This window comes from Procambarus clarkii, chromosome 54, assembly GCF_040958095.1.
Source record: "Procambarus clarkii isolate CNS0578487 chromosome 54, FALCON_Pclarkii_2.0, whole genome shotgun sequence".
In the NCBI taxonomy this organism is placed as follows: domain Eukaryota; kingdom Metazoa; phylum Arthropoda; class Malacostraca; order Decapoda; family Cambaridae; genus Procambarus; species Procambarus clarkii.
The window spans coordinates 25,997,360-26,005,665 of record NC_091203.1 but is presented as its reverse complement, the minus strand read 5'-3'; positions in this window follow the sequence as shown (position 1 = coordinate 26,005,665).

The following is an 8,306-nucleotide window of genomic DNA, read 5'->3' as shown; positions in this document are numbered from 1 at the left end:
AATGATACGTCATTGATGACGTCACGTCAGTCATGAACGACTGGACGAACGCGCGATTCTTGCGGATTCATTTCTTGTAGCTTATTTATAATTTGTGTATCTAATTGTTTATTTAATTCATTGTTTAATTATTGATTTAATTGTGAATTTAATATTAATTTAAATATTTATTGATTATTTATTCATTTAAAGGAATTTATATATTCGTTGATTATTTATTCATTTAAAGGAATTTATATATTAATTGATTTATTAATGTATAAATTTATTTATGTTCTCTAACAATGAACCTTGCGATGATTTCGAGGTAACATATAATTAATAGATTTGCGACAATGTGCCATTTAATCTATAAAGAAGAATGTTTGTGTGAAATTGAACACGTTGAAGCGTTTGGGCTAGCTTCTTTTAACGTGGATATCGATATCTATAGCAGATGGCTGTAGGTTGATTTATTGATTTATTTATTTATTTATGTATTTATTTATTTATTTAATTATTTATATACAAGAAGGTACATTGGGATTGTGAGGATACATAGCATAGTAATTACATTCTTGTAAAGCCACTAGTACGCGCAGTTTCGGGCAGGAACATTCCAACTGTGAACTATGTGAACGAGAGCTGGGACATACTCTCCATTACTATACCTGTGATTGTCCCTGTTATCAGTGACTTCAGACCAAATGGTATGAGGTACTTTGAGTTCTGTAATTACTTCATACACTCAGGAATATTGGAAGATATTCTTGTGGTGTACCCAGAGTTTGCTAGTGGAGGCTAATAGATCAGCAGCCTCGTATGTCATGTTCTCTCCTGACTCAATGTGTGACTATCCTGAGAGATGGGGATATTAGATGAACTTATAGCTAGGTTCTGATCTACACTTTGTTATCTTTTATATCGAATAGGATAGCAGCACATTGCTGTGCATACCTAAGCTTGTTAATAAAGCAAAATTTAACGTTACGTGATTAATGTGTTTTTATTAACATGCTTAGTTATACATTATAGTATATGAAAGATTAATAGGGTATTGGGGGATATTAATAGGGTATTAAAAGTATCAACTCAAGACAGAACACGAAACAATAGGTATAAATTGGATAAGTTTAGATTTAGGAAAGACTTGGGTAAATACTGGTTCAGTAACAGGGTTGTTGATTTGTGGAACCAATTACCGGGTAACGTGGTGGAGGTGGGGTCCCTCGATTGTTTCAAGCGTGGGTTGGACATGTATATGAGTGGGATTGGGTGGTTATAGATAGGAGCTGCCTCGTATGGGTCAATAGGCCTTCTGCAGTTACCTTTGTTCTTATGTTCTTATTACAGAACGTAGATTAAAATGCCTAGCTACAAGTTCATCTAATATCGCCATCTCACAGGATGGGTATACCAGGAATCAGGAGAGAACATGAAAAGCAAAGCTGATTTACTAGCCTACACTAGCGAAATCTGAGTAGAACACAAGAATATCTTTCATTTTACTGAGAGTGTCACTAGATGGCTTGGAGTCGTCCCAGTGCCCCCCATAAAAGGGGGCACGGCCCCAATTATGCCCCCTCCTTCACGAAGTCTGTGGATCTGATCTGTTCAGCACCGAGTCCATGTACTTCAGCTTTTGTTTAAATAATAGTGAACTAAGATATGGAGTTTCAAAACATACGTTCAGTTGACTGATTTGCCTTCTGGCTGTAACCTTTTGGTTAGATTGAAGTATAAAGGGAGTGTGTGGGCAGGGAGGGAGAAGATGAGGGAAGAGACAGGGAAAGAGTGTGTGCATGAGGGGCAGGGACGTACGAAGGGAATGGGGAAGGGTAGGGACGGAGGAAATGGGGGGAATGACGTATGTTTAGAGAAGATGGGGAGGGTAGGTAGGAGGAAATGGGGAGCTTATAGGGGGGAAGGGATATGGGAACGATGTGTTGAGGGGACATGGAGAGGATGTGATGGGGGGCATGAGAAGAATGTGTGGGTGGGAGATGGGGAAGGAGGGAGTGAGGGGGGAGGGGAATGTAGATGGTGTGAAGATGTTAACTGAAATGAAGACATTAATTATCGAAGACTGTTATAGTGGTTGGATGAGAGGGAAAGATGTGTGTGTGTGTGTGTGGAGAGCAACCCGTTCTCGCACTTTCTTTCCATGTAGGACGGGCTATGGTGAGCCCGTAAGATGAGAAAAGGAGTTGAAGGCAACCAATAGGCAAGAGAGAGTTGAGGAGCAAGGCAAAAGGTATGCAAGGTAAGGTGTAGTAGTAACAGGAAAAAGAACAAAGGTTTATTAAAACATGTACAAAGCATCGACATGCGCATACATATGCGAGTGTTCCACGGCGCTCAACTATGGGCAGCCATGTATATTGAAATACACGTGAAGAACCCTAGAAATATCCTCCAGGTCGATGGCCAAAAGAGAGCACGTTTATACCTTAGCGACCCAACAACCCACACCATTTTAGCAATTTAACAGTCTCCGTGGTGTAGTGGTAAGACACTCGCCTGGCGTTCCGCGAGCGCTATGTCATGGGTTCGTATCCTGGCCGGGGAGGATTAAACTGGGCGCAAATCCTTAACTGTAGCCTCTGTTTAACTCAACAGTAAAATGTGTACTTGGTTGTAACAACGATTCTTCGCGGCAGGGGATCGTATTCCAGGGACCTGCCCGAAACCCTACGCGTACTAGTGGCTCTACAACCATGTAACAACTCTTCTATATATCTCAAAAAACAAAAAAACAAAAACTGAGAGCCCGCCTGGTATAATTTCTGCCAGAAACGCTATGGGTGCTATAGTGGCTTTACAAGAACGTAAACATATTTAATGCTATGACTCTCATAAACCTTCTTGTATATAAATAAATAAATCATAACTCATACTGTACTCCACATTTTCTACAACTTTTCCCCTATCTATAAAAAAATCATATTTACTCCCAATAAACAAAAAATACCCACTCGACATTGCTAACTCGCTACTAGATTAGATTAGATTAAATATTTTATTAGATTAGATTAAATATTTTATTCATAACAAGTTGATATGAATTATCACAATTATATACTTCCATAATCTTTCCCACAACCCCCTACCACGGGGGAGAAGGGGGTAAACTAAAATATATATATACTGGTTTAATATTATAACTAAATTGCCATGTAAGTTATAAACAAAATGTATATTAATCACTCAATATCTCTACCCTCACCGTGCTCAAGGTGGAAGTTGCCAGTGGCAGCCGCAAGCATGGCAACCGGTTGGTACTGAGGGCCCCCTGCACTGCCAGCTGGCACCTGACACACTGCCACTCATCAATACTTAGTCAATACTCATCAATATTCGCAATCGACTTGAGAATGGTCCATGACGGACCGAAACGTCCTCGTCGCTTCACTTTCTAGTGTGTGGTCTGGTCAACATATTTCAGCCACGTTAAATGAACAAATCCACAAGGGCCGTGACGAGGATTCGAACCTGCGTCCGCCACGTTCAGCCACGTTATTGTGACTCCTCGTCTGCGGTTGAGGCTCTCAAATGGGTGTTCAACTTTACAAACACAGATGCTAGCCATTCAAAAGGCTTTGGAACATGCTCTTGCTGAACACCGACAACATGTTATCATACATACAGATTCGAGAACAATACAATACAACAATACAATACAATTTTATTTAGGTAAGGTACATACATACAATAAATTTTTACAAGGATTGGTAGACTTATAGGTAGAGCTAGTACATACAATGCCTAAAGCCACTATTACGCAAAGCGTTTCGGGCATACTGCCATTGAAGCCTTGCACCAAGAACACATACATGACAACATCCATCTGATCACAAATTTCATATCATTAATGCAAACACTGAAAGGTCAAGGCCGTCGGGTACTTATCAACTGGGTGCCAAGTCATGTGGGAATAATAGGAAATGACATTGCAGACGAAGCTGCAAAACTTGCAATTAAGAGAAGAAATGTAGACATTTACATACCACAGAGTCTATCACAGATTAAGAAAGTAATAGGAAATAGAGCACTGCAAATGATGTACAGTGACCACAACACAGCAGTTGCAACATCAGGATCTGCGGGTTGGTACAAGAATTCAACCAACTACGAACCACTTGATGAAAGTTTGATGAAAGGGAGCAGTAGAGCAACAGAAGTGCACTCACATCGCATCAGGCTTGGATACCCATGTGCATGGGAAATAGGCTTACAGGTTCCGGAAGATGAGAGGAAATGTCAGCACTATGGAGAAATGCCCGACAGACCATTGGAACATTATCTAACACAGTGCACAGTTACAACCACAACAGACCACTGGAACATTATCTAACACAGTGCACAGTTACCACCACAACAGACCACTAGAACATTATCTAACACAGTGCACAGTTACCACCACAACAGACCACTGGAACATTATCTAACACAGTGCACAGGTACAAACCCAATAAGATTTCAACTTAGATTCAACAGAGCAGAAGAAGTTGTTAAACACATGGGACAAAATCTTACTGAAGCGACCATACGAGTCATAAATACTCGTACTCCGCCCAAGTAAAACAGAAACAAGCAACACTTAGTGGGCCAGCCAGAGGCTTAGGGCCCGCCCAGTGGGCCAGCCAGAGGCTTAGGGCCCGCCCAGTGGGCCAGCCAGAGGCTTAGGGCCCGCCCAGTGGGCCAGCCAGAGGCTCAGGGCCCGCCCAGTGGGCCAGCCAGAGGCTCAGGGCCCGCCCAGTGGGCCAGCCAGAGGCTTAGGGGCCCGCCCAGTGGGCCAGCCAGAGGCTCAGGGCCCGACCAGTGGGCCAGCCAGAGGCTTAGGGCCCGCCCAGTGGGCCAGCCAGAGGCTTAGGGGCCCGCCCAGTGGGCCAGCCAGAGGCTTAGGGGCCCGCCCAGTGGGCCAGCCAGAGGACCTAATCAAGTCGGGACAAAAGGATCGAAGACGGACTGAAACGTTATCAATTTCATTTAATATAAATACTAGTGTTTTCTGCCCTCTGAGTGTCAGTAAGATAACGAGTAGACATTCTCCGATGTTGTGAAATCTACTGGAGTGGTCCACAGCTGCTCCCAGGCACAGGTGCGGGGCTGTAGTTAACACCACACCTGCACCACATGTTAACTACAGGTGTTAACTACACCTGTAGTTAACACATCTGCACCACCAAAATGCAGCGTCTCCAAACTTGATACATTAATTGTAAGTGACTCCTTATCATCCTTAAATGCTCTCAACTCTTTAAGACATAACTGTAACATGCTCGTGTCCGAAGCTAGACACAAATACAGCAAAATTATTAAGGGTGGTAACAGAGTCCATTTCATGTGGTCTCCATCTCATGTTGGCCTCCATGTTCTAAGTCTCTGTATTTATTAGTTTTCTGGGTCTCCCGGAAGGTGGCCGCCCCGCCTTCCTCAGCTGTACTGGGGGTAGATAGGTATCAGTCAATGTAGACCCACATGTGTAGTCCCACACGACCTCTCTAACTTCCCTCCATGGCTGCAGGGAGGCGTTTGTGACTGTTTTTGTACTTGATAAGGTTAAAAAAAACTATTTTTTCATTGAAATTTTTAATCTGATAGCAGCACTAAATATGATTTAATTTTGTGTGGGATTATTTTATAACTTTCTTCCCATTCTCTCTCCCTCTCTCTCTCTCTCTCTCTCTCTCTCTCTCTCTCTCTCTCTCTCTCTCTCTCTCTCTCTCTCTCTCTCTCTCTCTCTCTCTCTCTCTCTCTCTCCCTCTCTCTCCCTCTCCCTCTCCCTCTCTCTCTCTCTCTCTCTCTCTCTCTCTCTCTCTCTCTCTCTCTCTCTCTCTCTCTCTTTCTCAGTGGGCAAAAGTTTCACAAGTAACATTGAATCAAAAACACATCTTGTATCCAAGCATGGAGACCTCATCTACAGAAAGACATATCTGCATTGGAGAAAGTTCAATGGCGGCCAACTAAAATCATTCCTGAATTCAATTGACTCCCATACCATGAATATGGTATGCCCTATGCCCTCTGCCCATACAGAGGGCATATCTGTGGCCCTCTGTGGTTGAGGGCCACAGAACTAACATCACTACAAACCAGACATGACAGGGCTGAGATTATCGAGACTTATTTATTTATTTATTTTTATATGTATACAAGAAGGTAAATTGAGTCTATGAGAGTACATAACATTGAAGTTTTTACATTCTTGTAAAGCCACGCAAAGCGTTTCGGGCAAGTCCTTAATCTAATAGATAATTTTTAAGTAGGTAATTTGTAGCAAAATTGAAAAAGTTAACAGGTATATTGTAAGACAATTTGAAGAAAATTAGTTGGTATCCCGCCAAACACACAGCGAAACTACGACGTTGGTACAACGTTCGAACAAGTTTTAACCCCTCCTAACCAATTATAACAACCAATATAGCAAGTTGTAACAACGTTCTAATACGTCATAAACACGTTAAGCCAAGATGTAACAACTTTATTACAAGTTGTAACAAGCGGAAAATAGAGAGACAGTTTCGGTTTGTGTTTCCAGGGATATTATAGTAAAATTTCAGGATTATCAACAGGTACAGTGTAGCATAATTTGAGGATTATTTCTAGGTATATTGCAGTAAAATTTGCGTTCACATGACAACCATGGTATAAGACATTACAACGGTGAAGTTATATGGCTTAGGCACATATTTTGGGGGTAGCACACGATACAGTGCGAGTGTGAAGCTCTGGGTAGAAAATTATTAGGATGAAATTAGCTACTTTTTGGGTTTTCTTTTGAAGGCGTAGGTTGAACAGCTTTTTAATTCGTTTTGGAGTGAGATCCATAGACTAGGAGTCAGATTCACGAAGCAGTTACGCAAGCACTTACGAACGTGAACATCTTTCCTCAATCTTTGACGGCTTGGGTTACATTTATTAAACAGTTTACAAGCATGACAACTTGCCAATCAACTGTTGTTATTGTTATAAACAGCCTACTGGTGCTTCGGAGCTCATTAACTGTTTAATAATTGTAAACAAAGCCGCCAAAGATTAAAAAAAGATCTACAGGTTCATAAGTGCTTGGGTAACTGCTTCGTGAATCTGGCCCTAGGTCCCTTTATTTGCATAGAGTGTTTACACAGATTAAGTTTGACTCTGGGTGATATCAAAGATATATTTATTTCTGGTGTGGTACAGTAGAGTAGCAACAGGTACTCTGAGAGAGAACTTTATCAACATAGAGGTCCGAGACTGTTCAACACGCTTCCACTACACATAAGGGGCATAACTGGCCGACCCCTAAGCCCCGGAAGCACCTCAAGGTAACCTCAAGGTGGTGCTTATGGGTTCTATTACATCTGTCAATGAAGCGTTTCAGATCAGGATTTGCAGTTCAGTACTTTTAAAATACAATTTGGAGGATATTGACCCGGGTCACTTCTTTAAAAGGTCAGATGTAACATAAACGGAGCAACTGTTTCAAGCTTAAAAAAAGCTACAATGCAGAATGGAACAAATTAGATGCGTTTTTCATCAATAGTTATAAATCCTTAGAACCGCCTACCCGGCATTACTAAAATGTAAGCACTAAAAGGCACTTTAGTACGACTATTTGTTGACGTTAGGAACGCTTGCGAGAACGGGCTGCGATAACAGCCATGAAATCGGGTTTAACACTCTTTGGATAATCAAACCCACATTTTCATATGTCATTGTAGTTGCTGGGATTACATTCATACAATTACAAATCACCCTGCAAAGTTTGATGAGGCTAGTTCTGGGACCCCACCTCGAAGAATTATACATTCTCTCATATAGATATAAATAGGTAAATCAGGTAAATGCCAAGACATTACTGCAGTTCAAAATCCACTTGGGAACAATGGGGAGGGGGACGCTTGACAAGCCGGCGGCTTCTTATCCCCGTCGAGGCGAATATAGAAAGGCATTGGCCCCTCGGGCTAAAATGTTGGTACATATCATAGTTCTTCATACTATGGTGCTTTTTTGTCTTCGTGTCAGTGTTTGCTAAGTCAGCTCAATCGTTTCCTGAAATAGACGTGTAGTTTTGACAACATAGATTGAAATACTTATATTGGTCTATTCAATTTCTGGTTTATTATATATAAGTATTGCAAGAAAGTCGCACAGCGTGTCGACTTCCTTCGAGATAACCTGTACATGATATGCAAGAAATGATTGCGCTCCACTTAACTGTTTCAGTAAATATACTGCAGTTTCTAAAGTTTTCGTTAACTGAAAATCAATTTTATATCGTACTAGAAAAGATATATTATAATATAACTAGACAAAATAATATATACACACATATAAATCAC